This window comes from Otolemur garnettii, unplaced genomic scaffold, assembly GCF_000181295.1.
Source record: "Otolemur garnettii isolate 467f Iridium unplaced genomic scaffold, OtoGar3 scaffold00062, whole genome shotgun sequence".
Lineage (NCBI taxonomy): Eukaryota > Metazoa > Chordata > Mammalia > Primates > Galagidae > Otolemur > Otolemur garnettii.
Window position 1 is genome coordinate 564,686 of NW_003852457.1, and position 16,492 is coordinate 581,177.

The 16,492-nt window shown below is 43.8% G+C and overlaps 1 protein-coding gene across 1 annotated transcript in view; it reads left to right on the forward strand.

The window, feature by feature from the left end:
• The first annotated feature begins 6,182 nt into the window (after window positions 1-6,182).
• PTK2 (protein tyrosine kinase 2) overlaps window positions 6,183-16,492 on the forward strand; it is a 325,228-nt gene continuing 314,918 nt past the window's right edge. Inside the window, exon 1 of the mRNA XM_023514953.1 lies at window positions 6,183-6,249. The gene's annotated coding sequence lies outside the window, so the exon portion shown is untranslated. The remainder of the gene's footprint in view (window positions 6,250-16,492) is intronic.

Below are 16,492 nucleotides of genomic sequence, written 5' to 3' on the forward strand. Positions count from 1 at the left end.
GCGCCTGTGGTCCCAGCTACTTGGGAGGCGGAGGCAGGAGACTCGCTTGAGCCCAGGAGTTGGAGGTTGCTGTGAGCTGTAATGCCACGGCACTCGGCCCAGGGGGACAGCTTGAGGCTCTGTCTCAAAAAACAAACAAACAAAAAAAAAAAACTGCCTGACCAGTACTCCTCAAAACTTTATTAAAAATCAAAGAAATTCTGCTGGGCTTGGTAGTGTGTAGCTGTAGTCCTACCTACTCAGGAGGCTGAGTCAGGAGGATCATGTGAAAAATTTGAGGTTGCAGTGGGCTATAATGACTCCACCACACTCCAAACTGGGCAACAGCGGGAGATGAGACCTTGTCTCAAAGAAAAAGAAAAGACAGAAAAGAACTGCTCCGTTGCTACTGGCAGTTTGGGAAGCATTACTCTAGGTCATTGATTGGTACAAGTTGAGTTTATGACTGAAATAAAAAACACAAAAAATGAAAATAAAAAATAGAAAATACAGAAAAGGAAAAAGCAAAGCTGAGAACATGAAAGAAATAACAACTCGTCTAGGTGGCGGTCTTTTTAAATTAAAAAAACTGGAAACAATGAAAGCGTGCAGCTTTCTGTTGAACATGACTCCCACAAAATTTGCAAAGAGGACATTCGTTTAATGAGGAGCTAATAGTTACCCAAGCAATGAAAATGATAAACAAAGTGATTTTATCAATTCCATAAGTGGAACAGGTCTGACTGCATCCTTGAAATGGCCCAATCTTTGCTAAAGGAAGACATGCAGACAGTTCATCGTAGGCAGGATGCATGTGGGCTTTGCCTGTGCTCTTCCTGGTGGCTCCAGGGGCAGGCCTGAGACTGCACATCTGGCCAGGAGGCAAAGGGACCCAGCAACACATAACACAATTTCAGAGCCAAACAAGTTGGGTTTAAATCCTGGCTCTACCAGGTACTTGCTGAGTAGATTTGAGGTGGGTAAGCATCACCTCTGGCCTCAGTTTACCCATCTGTAAGATGTCCTCAGTAATACTTATCCAAAGTGGTTGTGAAAATTAAATGAGACAAGGAATGATTTGGGGTAGGATTCCACAGAAAAGGTGGACCTTTTCTTCTCTTAAGGCTGATGCAGGGATAGTAGCAGATCCAAAGGTCGCTCTGGATGAACTGTGATTTGAACCCTAGCAGCAAGTTCTAGACCAATGGTGTGTCTTAGGTTGAGGGGTGGGGCAGGGAGGGATTTCTGGTCTGCACCTGCTGAGCCTTGTAGAGGGGAGAAGCCTTTCCTTTTATGTCCTGTATATGTATATACTTTGGGCGCTGGGGGTGGGCATGGGGCCCAAGCCAGGGAGCAGCATCCCTGGGACAGACCCCCATAGGAGAGGCCCTTCTGTAGGCAGCTCAGCCTGCAGGTAAGGCCTGCTCACTGCTGCTCAGAGAGACCTTGGGGGGTGGGGCTGGGTGGAGGTGAGACCTGGAAGAGGCCTATTTGTGCCCTCTTAGTCGAAGGGCCCCCAAATACCCCCGTGGGGCCGAGTAGGGGAGCTCTGTGTGAGAAAAAGGGGCTGGCAGCCACTTCCACTGGGCATGCTCTCCATCAGCAGCTCATTTTTTTCTTTTTTTGAGACAGAGTCTCAGTACGTCGCACTCGATAGAATGCAGTGGTGTCACAGCTCACGGCAACCTCAAATTCTTGGGCTTAAGGGATTCTCTTGCCTCAGTCTCCCAAGCAGCTGAGACAACAGGCGCCTGCCACAATGCCTGGCTAATTTTTGTTGTTGTTGTTGCAGTTGTCGTTGTTTTAGCTACCCCAGGCTGGGTTTGAACCAGCCAGCCTCTGTGTATGTGGCCAGCGCCCCACCCACTGAACTATGGGTGCTGCCCTGCAGCTAATTGTTGACATGTCCCCAAGGGAGAGCGGCACCCACAGTAGGCTCTACTCACACCATTGCTGGGTTGGACTCTTCCCTCCATTTCTACATCTCTAGATTAAATTTCTGTAGAAAGTGAAATTTCTTTTTTTTTTTTTTTTTGAGACAGAGCCTTAAGCTGTCCCCCTGGGTAGAGTGCCATGGCATTACAGCTCACAGCAACCTCCAACTCCTGGGCTCAAACGAGTCTCCTGCCTCTGCCTCCCAAGTAGCTGGGACCACAGGCACCCGCCACAACGCCCTGCTATTTTTTTTGGTTGCAGCCGTCATTGTTGTCTGGCGGGTCCGGGCTGGGGATTTGAACCCGCCACCTTAGGTGTATGTGGCTGGCGCCGAGCCAGAAAGTGAAATTTCAAACTTGTAGTAAGACCTGCTTAAAGAATCTAGTTATTCTGTGAGCTCAGAATCTTCCTGAATATGATCCTAGAGGTCTTTTTCTCTCTTCTGAGCAAATCTGCATGTGGTGGTTGGGGTGACAGGTCAGAAGGGCAGGGTCTGCTGCATCTTTACGGAGGACAGAATCTAAAGAAAGGAATCTTCAAGTCCCTCCCACTGCCCCTCCTCTGGCCCTGCTTCCCTTTTGGGCATTTTCTGCTCACCTACCTTCTGCTTTTCCTACTCTCCCGGTTTTACAGACGAGGAAGTTGAGACTCCGAGAGGTTGAACAGCCTGCTTAGGGCCACTGGGTTGTCATGTGGGGGACCTGTAAGACCTCCCTCCTCCCTGACCAGTCTCCAGATTCAGCATACCCATGTGATGTGACAGGCCTCTATGTCCAAGGGGCATCTCTTACTGAATCAGACAGTGTCCCAGGCACCTGCCTCCTGGGTCACACTTTCTATCATTCCAGCTTCTCCAGATGGATCTGTAGGCTGGTCAGTGCTGTGATGTGGGTGGTATCGTCTCCTGGATGACATCAACTTCCACACCCCCATTACTGTGCATCCACCCCTGCTGTAAATGTGTATTTCCACTTCTCTGCCATGAGTGAGCCCCTCCTGGGAAGGAGACCCTACCAGATCAGGGAGGCAGGGGGCTTTTCAAGGAGGCACTGCTCCCAGGGCTTGGTGCAGCTGCTCTGCAGCATACAGGAAGCTCTTCCTGTAAACCTCCCAGGCAAGGTCAGTGCTCAGCCCATCTGGTGCAGTGCAGGAAGGGGAGAAGTCTGGTGTTCTCTGCTCTGTTTTTTCATGTGGGGGTTGAGAGACCACTGGGGAGAGGAAGGAGCACTGGCTTTGCACTTGGACAGATGCACCCTTGAATTCCAGCCCTGCTGTTTAACTCATTTTCCCTTTTTTTTTCTGAGCTGTAGTATTCTTATCTATAAAGTGTGTGGGGAGGGTGATGACAACAGTGTCCACATAGCAGGGTTGCTATTAGAGACAGTAGATACAGGGTCCAACCCACAGGGACCCAGTCAAAGTCAGCCTTCCTTGACACTATTCTGGTCAGGATATTTGAATATGCCTGCCATCTTTATCCACATTATCAGTAATTCATAAAGTAATGTCAAAACTAATCAATAACACATATGGCAAGCACTCTGATATTCTGTGGGGATTGTTCAAGTCCTCCCCACAACAATCAGATTTGTGTAGATCCTTTATAAGCCCTGTTTTACAGACGAGAAATCGAGGCTCAGAGACGTTATGCAACCTCCCCAGGGTCTGACAGCCAGTGAATGATTGAACTTGTGCCTGGGTCTGTGCTAGTGTTCATCTGACTGCTAAGCCTGAGCTCTGAGGCACCACAAAGTATGCCCAAGAGGTGAAGTGGGACAAACCACTGTCTCCTATGTTTGTCTCCTTTTCCTCCTGTTTGAATCTGTATGTCCTACCCCTTTGCATCACTTCTTCCTGCCCTTTCCCTATTTTCTTCTTTTATTAAGCAGAGAGAATAATCAAACCTGCCCTTTGAGAACATCATTTTCCAAGGTATCATGGCAGAGTGCAGGAAACTAAATGCATCAGTTATCTCTGTGGTATAACTACCCCCAAACCTATAGGCTTAAAACCATGTGCATTTTACTTGCTCACCTTTCTTTGTTTTGGCAATTTGGGCTGGATTTAGCTGGACAGTTCTTCCACTAGTCTCTCCAGGTCTCAGGTGGCTGCAGCTGGCTGAATGCTTGACTGGGGCTGGCAGTCTACTGTAGCCTCACTTCCATCTGGCAGTTGGCAGCTTGTAGGCAAGGGTGCTTCAGGGCTCTTCTGCACTGCCTCCTCATGAGGCTAGGTTGGGCTAAAGTGGGTGAACGTGAATGCTGCATGTTTTCTTGAGGCCTAGGCTCAGAATTTGTACATTGTCACTTATGACACATTTTTTGGCCAAAGAAAATTATAAGATTTCTCCAGATTCAAGAGGTGATTACCTAGAATCTACGTCTTGTTGGGAAGAGCATAAAAGAATTGATGGTCATTTTTATTCTACTCTTTCCTTCAAAGATATCTTTAATGTAATCCCTTTTGTATTCTCACTCCCCTCCTCCAGCTCCATCTCCCATTCTCTTCTTATACTTGAAATAATATCTCACTACCCACCACTTCGATCACTCACTAAACAAATATTTATAGTGTGCCAGGGACCGATTAGTGAACAAAATAAAGTCCATGCTCGAATGAATCTAATATTCTAGTGGAGAGAGCAGATAATCAAGAAATAAACAAGAACACAGTGTTAGGCTGTGGCAAACAATAGGTGCTTTGGAGAACAGAGTCAGGGATGGGAGTGTGTGTGGGAGGACAGGCAGGGCAGAGGGTGGTTCCTATTATATACAGAGTGGTCAGCTGACATCAATAAGGTGACATCTAAACGGAGGTTTGAGCAAAGTGAGGCAGCAAGAAGTTCCAGCAGGAGCAAATAGCAAGTGCAAAGGCCCCGACTGACGCTGACATTGAAAGACACAATTCTGTATATGGTAAAAAAAACAACAAACAAAAAAACTTCAACATTAATACGTTTTATTAAAGAATAAAGAAGAAAACATTTAAATCTGGTAAAATCTTGCTAAGCGAAAGCATTTTATTTTACCTGATTCTGTTTTCAGGAGAGTCAGATTATAGCTCCTGATAACATAATGACTTGTGTCACCTTCTTAGCTTCAGGGCATGTACCTTTCAGAAGGACCCTCTGCCCCGTCCTGCCTCCTGGCTTGCGGTTAGCATCAAAACGACACCATAAAAATGAAAGTTGCTTTGCTTCTGGTTTCATATCCCACCGCAAGGTTGACTGAGTGATTTTTTAAAACACAAGTTGGTTATCACTTCCTCCTTAAAGCCTTCCAAAGGCTCCTAAAAAATAAACTCTACACACCTAAGCAAGGTCCATCGACCTCTGCATTTACAAATCTTTCCAACCTCACCTTTTGCCATTTCTCCCAACTCCACCCACAACACGTTCCAGTCCGGAACAAATCAGGTCCTCCCCCAAACTGGTTTTCAGCTGGGGCGGGGGGAGATCGTTCTCTCCTTTTTCTGCTTTGAGGAGGCCTTCTCGGTTAGGAATTAGGGGACAACGACAGAACACTAATGTCAGTGACCCCAGGTCAGTTCGCTGCTGGCATTCATTTAGACAATCTATTTCAAACCCTCTTCCAAGATCAAATCGCAGCCCAGCTCATCATTAGCCAAGATGCCAATAGAATTACTGAGTCTCAGTTTCCTTATCTGCAAAAGGGCCCAAAACACCTCATTAGGGTTGGTGTGACACTGGAGAGGACATAGGCAGGGCCCACACAGTGGGGTTCCAACTCCGCGGCCAGGCTGCAGGGCTGTCGAAGAGGGAGATCCTCTAGAGGGGGGCCACCTTGGGGTCGAGGCAGGGAAGGGCTTTCTTGAAGTCGGTCCCATCCGCCAGCCGAGAGTGCTGCCAGTGCGACGTCCCCCTACCCCAGGACTTTCGCTCGGCCAGGAGACCCCCGCCCCCATACAGGCCACACCGCTTTCCCTAGCCGGCCGCCACGCCCGTGCACATCCCCCGGCCATCCCGAAACCCAGTCCCGGCAGTCCCCGAGCGGACTTCGGGAGCGGAGCCCGGCGGCTTGCTGGGCATGCGCAGGTTGTGGCGCGCATGCCCGGTCCTCCCGGGAGGCGGAAGCTCGGGACCGAGGCGCGGCCAGGAGTGCGAGGGCGAGTGGGGGCGCGCGCCTCAGTAGGCTGCCGCGCACGCGCGCGGGCCCGCGCCGACTCAGCACGGCCCCGAGGGCGCGAGCCCGCCGCCGCCCGTCCGGGACTGCTGTGCGCCCGCGGCGTGAGGTGTGGGAGGGCGCGCGGACGCCGTCGCCCGGCGCCGCCCCGTCGTCGTCTGCCTTCGCCTCAAGGCGCCTAGCCGCTGTCCGAGTGAGTGCGGGGCGCGGACCGGGGGCCGGGCGGGCCGACTTCTTTTCCAAACTGGTCGTGGGCAGGGCGCTGCCCCGAAGGCGAAAGGGCAGAGCGGGGCCGGACCAGCCAGTCCTCGCGGCGGAGACCGGCCCTTCCCGCGCCCCCGGCTCGCTCGCCGCGGCTCGGGGAGGCCGAGGGCGCTTGGGAAGATGGGGAGGCCAGGGAATGGAAGGAGGTTGGGGGCGCCCGAGGAGGCCGAGGGGCTCCGGCAGGTTAGGGGCTCGAGGAGGCCCGGGGGGCCGGGGAGCGCTGGGTGGCCAGGCGGCTCGAGAAGACGAGAGGCTGGAGTACCTGGGGAGGCCGGGGTGAGGGCTCGAGGATGTCGGAGGGTTCCGGGGGCGCTTAGGGAGGCTGGGGAGCTCGGGGAAGACTGAGAGGCTGGGGGAGGTGGCGCGTCCGGAGGACGTGAGGAGGCTGGGGGGCGTCAGGGGAGGTCGGGGGCTCGGGAAAGACTAGGGGGCTGGGGCTCGGGGGGCGCGCAGGGCGGTCGGAGGTGCGAGGAGACAGGAGAGGCCGGGGTGGGGGGAGAAGGAAAGACGGGCCAGCCTTCTCGGGAGCGGACCGAATGCCTGAAAAACAAAAGGGGAGCGGAAGGAGGAGGAAGGGCGAAATCGCCGGGACGCCTGGAGGGCCGGACGGGCCGGACGCGAAACGGGGGCTCGCGGTGGCCCCGGCCCTCCCGGGGTGCGGCTCGGCGGGCAGCAAAGGGTGGGCTCCGAGGGATCTGCGGGTGGCCCAGCCTCTAGCCCACTGCGTCCCGGAAAGCAAACCGCTCAAGTTTGATGGAGCCTTGTGGTTTTCTTCGCGATAGCCATAAAGCTCTCACTTGAGTCATTGTGCGGCCCAAGTTTCCTCCTCTTCTCCGCCCCCAGCCCCCAACTCTGCTGCGGAGTGTTAGGTCGAACTATTTGCCGGGTTTATCTCTGGGTTCCTTTGTAATTATCAGAAGACGTGTGTGTGTGTGTGTGTGTGTATTGTTAATTGGTTTCATATAATTGCAGGATTTTGTAACTAAATGCACTGAGGATAAAGTTTTTTTTTTTTTTTGAGCCATTTCAACAGTGTCTCATTCTTGCATAGTTAGTCTGCAGCTGGGTTTTTGGCAGTGAGACTAAGATAATAGTAATATTGTAGTAATTATGGGAACTGGTTGAAATAGGTTCAAGCTGAAGGCAATGCAAGAGTTCGGAGATTTGTATTTAGTACTTGACTATCGCTCTATCGCTAAGATTATTACTTAAAATGTAAACATTTTCATGTTTGGAAAATAAGCCATTGCTATTTGAAATAAAATACTAGAGTCTCAACGTTTATTTGTAAAACGGATAATGAAAATAGTCTTCCCTTTGAGAGAGTTGAGCGCTCTGAAAATTGGGGTGCAGATATGTGAATGAAGTAATTAAAAGATACATAAAAGTTAATTACTATTCAACTTTTTTGAGATATAATATAGATATGTTTTCATCCAGTTGTACTATTCAGAAAACACTAGGATATTCAAACAGATTTTTAAAGGATGTATGTGTTCCAATATTTTATGACTTTTATTGTTTTGTATTTGTGGCTGTATTAAGTGGAGAAAAACTAGCTGAACCTATCATCTCTTTTGAACACTTTTGTTTATTATATGTTGCAGAAACACCATGATCAGTATTGCACCATTTTCCTCTAAAGAATTTCTTTCAGGGCACTATCAAATGATCCAGTTTAATAATGAACGTAGGCAAAGATTATTTGAAACACATGTTCCCTTTTAAAGACACCCACAATCACATAAGACTTCAGTATAGACACTGATTAGGAGGACCTAGACATCAGTCAGGGGTGGTAGACGTAGCAAGAAGCAAGACAGTGAATTCAAAATTTAGTTTTTATAGGAGGCAGAATACAAGGGCAAACTTGTAGAGGGGCTAGGACATTAAAAGCCTCTTTTGAGGCTAGAAGCCCATAGAAAATGAATAATATGTATTAGATTAGGAGTGAAGTTCTATAAATCCAGCAGTGAAGATCAGTAGAACTTTCATTTTTGTTCTTAAACATATTTTTCAGCATTATTTCATTTTTAAAACTACTTTTTTAAAATTTCAAGTTAATATGAGGGTAAATATGATTAGGTTACATTGTTTGCATTTGTAAGGTGAAGTCCAAAGTGCCATTTAAACAGTTTTACTTCAAATAGTTTTAAGTGTAATTGTTTATGAAAAGTCCCATGTCTGTTGGAAATTAATAACTTAATCTCCTCAATCCTAAAAACCATATTAGCTAGTCAGATTACTTTTCTTGCCAAGGGGTTGGGGAAGTTGTGTAAATAACAAAATCTTATTGTTAAAAGTAGCCTATGGGAAAAAATATATTGATTTGCTCATGTGGAAGAAATTATATTCCATAATGTGGTAAAAAATAATTTTGAAAATGACCTTTCTTGGATGCTAATTTGGTGTGGAAAGGTAGGACCTTAGTTCACATCTCTAAAGATTTTTGGAAAATTTTTCTTCTGTTTTTTGGTGTTATAGTTTTTAGGCAATAATTAGAATTAAGGGTTACTCAAGATGCAATTCAAAATGTTAATATAATGTGTATCTTTCATTTTTTAAATTAAACATTTTTGGTTAGATATAGCCTAAGACCTAGATTGATTTTTATTTTAAACTACAATAACAAAGTTCTACTTTTAAATCGTATTTGTGAAGTGAATTATTTTGTTAGAAAAATCTGAGAACAGTTTAGTTTCTGTAGTACAGGAATATCTTGGTGATATTGTGGGTTTGGTTCCAGAATACCTCAACAAAGCAAGTTATCATAGTAAAGCAAATCATAGGAATGTGTTGGTTTCCCAGTGCATATAAAAGTTATGTTTACAGTATACTGTGGTATATTAAGTGTTCAATAACATTATGTTAAAAAATGTAGACTTGCCATCTGAGCCTTCATTAAGGCATCTTTCTGCTGTTGGAAGGTTTTGCCTCATATGGCTGCTGACTGACTGAGGTGGTGGTTGCTTACTGCGAGGGGGCTGTGTCAGTTTCTTAAAGTAAGATAACAGTGAAGTTTGCCATTTAGACTCCCTTTCACAAAAGGTTTCTCTGTAGTGGGGATGCTAATTGATAGCATTTTATCCACAGTAGAACTTTCAGAATTGGAGTCATTCCTCCCAAACTCTGCTGCTGCTTTATCAACTACATTTATGTAATATTCCAAATCCTCTGTTGTCATTTCAACAGTGTTCACAGGATCTTCAGGAATAGACTCCATCTCAGGAAATCATTTTCTTTGCACACCAATAAGAAGCAACTCCTCATCTGTTTAGATTTAATCGTGAGATTGCAGCAGTTCAGCCCCATCTATAGACTGCTCCACCTTTGTTTTCTTTGTTTTTGGAGACAGAGTCTCTCTGTCGACCTAGCATCATCATCATAGCTCACTGCACTGCAACCCCAAACTCCTGGGCTCAAGTGATCCTTCTTAGTGTCCTGAGTAGCTGGGACTACAGGCGCATGTCACTGTGCCTGGCTAATTTTTTATATTTTTTTGTAGAAATGGGGTCTAAGTCTTGCCCAGGCTGGTCTCAGACTCCTGAACTCAAGTGATCCTCCCACCTTGGCCTCCCAGCATGTGAGGATTACAAGTGCAAGCCACTGCATCTGGCCCAAGTGCCACTTCTAATTCTAATTCTAGTTCATTTGCTCTTTTTACCAGTGACTTTTTTTTTTTTTTGAGACAGAGCCAAGCTGTCCCCCTGGACAGAGTACCGTGGCATCACAGCTCACAGCAACCTCCAACTCCTGGGCTCAAGCGAGTCTCCTGCCTCCGCCTCCCAAGTAGCTGGGACCACAGGTGCCCGCCACAGCGCCCGGCTATTTTTTGGTTGCAGCCATCATTGTTGTTTGGCGGGTCCGGGCTGGGAATTCGAACCCGCCACCTTAGGTGTACATGGCTGGCGCCTTAGCCGGTTGAGCTATAGGCGCCGAGCCTTTACCAGTGACTTTTAACAATGATTTTTACCATTGACATCTTGAGTCTCTCAGAATTATCTGTGAGAGTTAGAATCAACTACTTTCAAAATCCTGTTAATGTTAGTATTTTGACCTTCCATGAATCATGAATGCTGTTGATTGCATCCAGAACGATAAATCCTTTCCAGAAGGTTTTTAGCGTACTTCTCCAAGATCCATCAAAGGAATCAACTATAGCAGTGATAGCTTTATGAAATGTACTTTTTTTTGGAGACAGAGTCTTATGTTGACCTCGGTAGAGTGCTGTGGCATCACAACTCACAGCAACCTTCAACTCCTGGGCTTAAGCGATTCTCTTGCCTCAGCCTCCCAAGTAGCTGGGACTACAGGTGCCGGCTACAATGCCCAGCTATTTTTTTGTTGTTGTTGTTGCAGTTGTCGTTGTTTTAGCTGACCTGGGCTGGCTTCAAACCTGCAAGCCTCGGTATATGTGGCTGCTGCCCTACCCAGTGAGCTATGGGTGCCGCCCAAGTAATGTATTTCTTAACAATAAGACTCAAAAATCAAATTTATTTCTTGATCCCTGGGCCACAAAATAGATGTTAGTAGGCGTGAAAACATTTATTTCTTTGTATAACACATCTCTGTCAGGCCTTTTTGGTGAACAGGCACATTGTCAATGAGCAATGATTTTTTTTTTGTGTGTGTGCAGTTTTTGGCCGGGGCTGAGTTTGAACCTGCCACCTCCGGCATATGGGGCTGGCGCCCTACTCATTTGAGCCACAGGCGCTGCCCAAGCAGTAATATTTTGAAACAAATCTTTTTTCTGAGATCTCAACAGTGGGCTTCAAATGTTGAGTAAACACTCCTGAAAACAGATGGGCTGTCATCCAGCCTTTGTTGTTCCATTTCTCAGCACAGGCAGAGTTGATTTAATTTCATTTTCAAGGACCCTGGAATTTTTGGAATAGCAGAAGAGCATTGGTTTCAAATTAAAGTTGGTAGATGCACTATCTCCTAATGAGACCCTGTTCTTTGACGTTTTGCTACTTCTCTAGCCATGAAAGTCCTCGATGGCATTTTCTAGTAGAAGGCTGTTTCATCTAGGAGTTGAAAACGTTCTGTTAGGGTAGCCATGTCATCAGTTATCTTAGCTAGATCTTCTAGATAAAAACTTGTTAACAACTTTGTGAGGACTTGCTGCTTCACCTTGCACTTGCCTTTAACCTCACCAACCAACCTCTGCTAGCTTCCAACCTTTCTTCTGCAGCTTCCTCACTCTCTCAGCCTTCACACAATTGAAGAGAGGCCTTGCTCTGGATTAGGCTGTGTCTTAAGGGACTATTGTGGCTGATTTGATCTTGTGTCCAGACCACTAAAACTTTCTCCATATCATCAATTAAGTTGTGTTCCTTTCTTATCATCACTGGAGTAGCACTTATATTTCCTTCAAGAACTTTTCCTTTGCATTAATAGCTTGGCTGTTTCTGTAAGAGGCCTAGCTTTGGGCCTTTCTTGGCATTCAACATGCCTTGTTCACTAAGCTTAATTATTTCTAGTATAGATTTTGATTTAAAGTGAGATAGGTATGATTCTTTCTTTCTCTTTAACATTTAGAGGCCATTGTAGGGTTTTAAATTGGCTTAACTTCTTATATCTCAGGGGATAAGGTGGCCCCAGGAGAGAGAGAGAAAGGGGAATAGCCCCTGGTTGTTGGAGCAGTCAGAACATACACAACATTTATTAAGTTTACTGTGTTATATAGGTGTGATTCATGGTGCCCCCAAACAATTACAGTAGTAACATCAAAGATCACTGATCACTATATTATATAATAATAACAGTGAAAAAGTTTAAAATATTGCAAGAATTACCAAAATGTACATAGAGACATGAAGTGAGCACGTACTGCTGAGAATGTGGTCTTGATAGGCACATTTGAGGGAGGGTTGCCACAAACCTTCAGCTTGGTAAAAGTGTGCTATCTGTGAAGTGTAGTAAAGTAAAGCACAATAAAATGAGGTATGCCTGTCCTTTAAAGCTCCAGTTTAAGAACATATTTTCAGACTGGGTACCATCTGTGATCCCAGGTACTTGGGAGGCTGAGGGGGCAGGATTGCTTGAAGTCAGTAATTCTGGGCTATGCCAGTCAGATGCCTGCACTTTGTTTGGTATCAGTATGGTGACCTCTTCAGAGAGAGGGACTGGCCCAGCTTTAGAAATAGCCGGTGAAAACTGTGTTGGTCATTAGTGGGACTGCATTTGTGACTAGCCACTGCACTCGGCCCTGTGCAACATGATGAGACTGTGTCTCTTGAAAACACATTTAAAAATTTTTATTTTATTTTTTTAAATTTTGAGATGGCTTTCAATCTGTTGTCCAGGCTAGAGTGCAGTGGTGTGATCAGCTCCCTGAAGCCTCAAACTCTTGGGCTCAAGTGGTCCTCCTTTTTCAGCCTCCTGGGGGTGTGTGTGGGGGACAACAACACATTCTCACTACCGTTTCCCCTCACTAAAGTATCTTAAGTAATTAATGTGGGAGTCTTTGAGAATTTTTAGTAATACTTTCATAAATTATTTAAAATGCAAGTTTTAAAATTTGGTCAAAGTAAGTGGCCTTACTTGAATCAGTATAGGCAGTTCTCGGGTTTACACAAGAGGTAGGTTCTGTAGGTTTGTCCTTAAGTTGAATTTGTATTTAAGTTGGAACAGATACACTTAATGATTACCTATAATAGCCTCAGTTTGTAAGTGTAAGTTATATGTAGGTTGGATGTTTGTAACTTGGGGACTGCCTGTGTGAAGCAATGGAGGAACACCCTCTGTTCCTCCATTTTTAAAAACTGGGTTCTATTATGGAAATAACATTTAGATAAGCATATATGTTTTAACTTTCAATTTAAATGGAATTTGCAGGAGTACTGTTAACTGTAGCCCAATTTATATAAACACTAATGAAATAAATGATTTACAGATAAAAGTAGGAAATATTAATAGATATTTTTACCTTTATGGCACTATTTCCACTCTTTAGCAGTTGGCAACCTGAGAAAAACACTAGTTGTTGGATCACCATAAAGTTTACCTTTTTTTTTTTTTTTTGGAGACATGGTCTTGTTCTGGGCTAGAGTGTAATGATGTCATCATAGTTCACTGCAACTTCAAACTCTGTACTCAAGTGAAACTCTTGCCTCAACCTCCAGAGTAACTGGGTCTGAAGGCCTGTGCCACCATACCTGGTTAATTTTTCTTTTTCTTTTTTTTTTTTTTTTGGAGAGAAGAGGTCTCCCTATATTGCTCAAACTGGTCTTGAACCCCTGGCCTCAGCAGTTCTCTTACCTTGGCCTCCCAGAGTGCTAGGATTACAGGTGTGAGTCATCATGCCCAGCCTCAAAGCTTACCTGTTTTAAAGGACATAATGGTGTTACCTTATAAACTTCAGCTAAATTTATTTAACTAAAATAATCCTAGTTAAATCTTTGTACATTTCCATTTACTATAAACTTGTTTTTTAGAAAAAAGTGACTGAAATCATATCTTTGAATTTTATTCAACAATAGAGGAAGAAGAGTAACATTAACTGGGCACCTATGTGGTGATACTGTCTTTTTATAGATAAATTATATCTGGGACAGCCTCTGTACTGTATGTCTTACTTGTTATATACACCATGTGCCAGACCTGAGCTGAGTGTTCTTACGCTTTATCTCCTTTATTTTTCGGAACTATTGAATTGTAGGTGCTATTTATATCCTCATTTTATAGATGAAGGGCTGGAAGTTTAGAATTAGAGTTGCTTGCCCAGGGTCAGTCAGCTCTTGGTCAGGGAGCTTCTAACAGCATGTGGCCTTAGGGACTGAAAAGGACTGGAATAGACACAGTGGTAGTCTTGAAACTTAACCCAGTTTCCTGAAGTAGGAGTAAATAGTATGCAAGTATAAATTACTGTGCCTGGAAAGTTTAAGTAATTACATTTTTCTGTTTGAATCTGACACTTTTAGAAAATGAAGTTCTGCTCTGGCTAACATAGTATAATAGGCATTTTAATGGCTATATTATAATTGTTTACTTTGTTTTTTGTTTTCTTTTTTTTTTTAAGAGACAGCGTCTCACTTTGTCACCATCGATAGAGTGCTGTGACGTCACAGCTCACAGCAACCTCCAACTCCTGGGCTTAGGGGATTCTCTTGCCTTACCCTCTTGAGTAGCTGGGACTACAGGTGCCCGCCACAAGACCCGGATGTTTGCTTTTTGTTTTCTTATTAACAACCTGCTAGAATGTTTAATTATTTTGAATCAAGAATTAAATAAAAATATATAATGCATAGAGAAGTGACTGATACTGCTTATTTGTGAAAGGACATGATACACATTTATGGTTTTTCATTGGTGATTTTTCTTGGGTTGATGTTTATGATGGGAACACAGTTCTGTAGGAAGCAAGGAAAAATGACATATTTCTCCTTACACAAGTTCAGCTCCTTGTGGTAAATCCTAGTATTTATAATTTCTAACAAATGGCAGCTCTATAAATGTTTCTGAAGTGAATGTATTTATTTTCACTAATTTAGAATTTTCTATCCTGATTTTAAGACTTTGACATATACCATTATTTGGGGCCAGTGGAACTAAAGCTCAAAAGAACCTACAAAGTCATGTTTGAGGATTGTCTAGCCTAGGAATTTTGTTTGCCCCGTGTTTTTGTTCAGATTCCTGTATTTCGTGGTTTGGAGTCAGCTGTGAACTACAGGTGCTTGTTGTATCTCTTTCTTTATTGACCAGTTCATTATACCTTTACTGGACTGATGAAAGCTTAACATTTTTTTAATATGTTATATGTTTTTTAGTGGATGTGTATCATCTTGTGAGAATGTAAGTTCCATCAAGGGCAGAAACTTTGTTTTATACATTATTGAATCCCCAGTGTCTGATATGATATTTATTGAATAAAAAATATTAATAAATATTGATTATTTGTTTTCTTAACAAATAAATAATATTAACAAATATTGAATAAAAATATTAATATTGATTATTTGTTTTCTTATTAACAAAACAAATATAATGAAGATTATATTTATTGAATCAAAAATTCACTTATTGAATAAGTGAATGGAAGATCACATTCACTTATTAAGGCTCATTAATTATTGGAGAACTGTTAGTTGTGTCAGTCAGCTGTCTTTTGTTAGCCTTGGTAAAGAAACTCGTTTTAAAATCATTTAATACTGGGGAAGAACTTGGATTATCTGTGTTTTCACCTTTGTATCCTTTATTTTCTAACTACTGTCATCAAACTTGGGCCAGAAAAAGAATACTGCTCTGACTCTTTACAGTTTTGAAATTTTCCTTTTTTTTCTAAAAGTCAGTCTTGTCGGAATTGATCTTGCTTTTATTAGGCTTTATCCTAAGTTCTGAAGAAATATAACATTATTCAAGGCAACACAAAATGAGTGGGATTTTTGATTACTGGTCCAGAAGTTCTAATACATCTTTTACTAATTATCTGGATTCACTGGATGTTTTCCAAGGTTTTAACTTTTATGCTCCTTAACCATTTGAAAGAAAACCATCTTCCTAATACTAAAGTGCAAGTTATGTGGTATGCTGGCTTATCCTTGATCAAAGTGTCTTGTACTGCCATGCTACTGTTCAGTTAAAGTATTTTGAAAGTAACAGATCAGAATGCCCTAAAGTAAGGAAAGTCAGCATTTGGGTACAAAATCTCTTCCTGAGACTTTGCATCTTGCTTTTTCTTGGTGTTCTTCCTTAGTCTTTCTGTATTGTGAGTGGGTAAGTCTCACACACACATTCCGGTAAGCTCCAGGGGGTTTTAGTGCTTCTTAAAGTAGTAACAGTACTGCAGCATCATCACCATCTTTTTATTCTAGCTATGGTAGTATTGCCAGACGTCTCTGCTAAATCAAACTCTGGGGGTGGGACCTAGTAAGCTGCTCAAACTTGCTTTCTAGGTGCTTTGATGCATGGTAGTGTTTGTAAACCACTGCTGTAGGATTTTGAGGTAAAGGCAGGTCAGAGCAGGTGCTTTGAGACATGTATGATCTCTTCTTGATCACTTGTATTGGCTAGAGAGATTGCCCTTCAGGAATCAAAATATGTTAGGATTTTCAGAATCTTGATAAGACCTCACAACTATTCTTTTTAGGGATTTTGATGTTTTATGCTGAGCCCGCTTAATCTTTTGAATCTTGGTTTGGGATTTAAATGGATGATTTTACACTGAAATT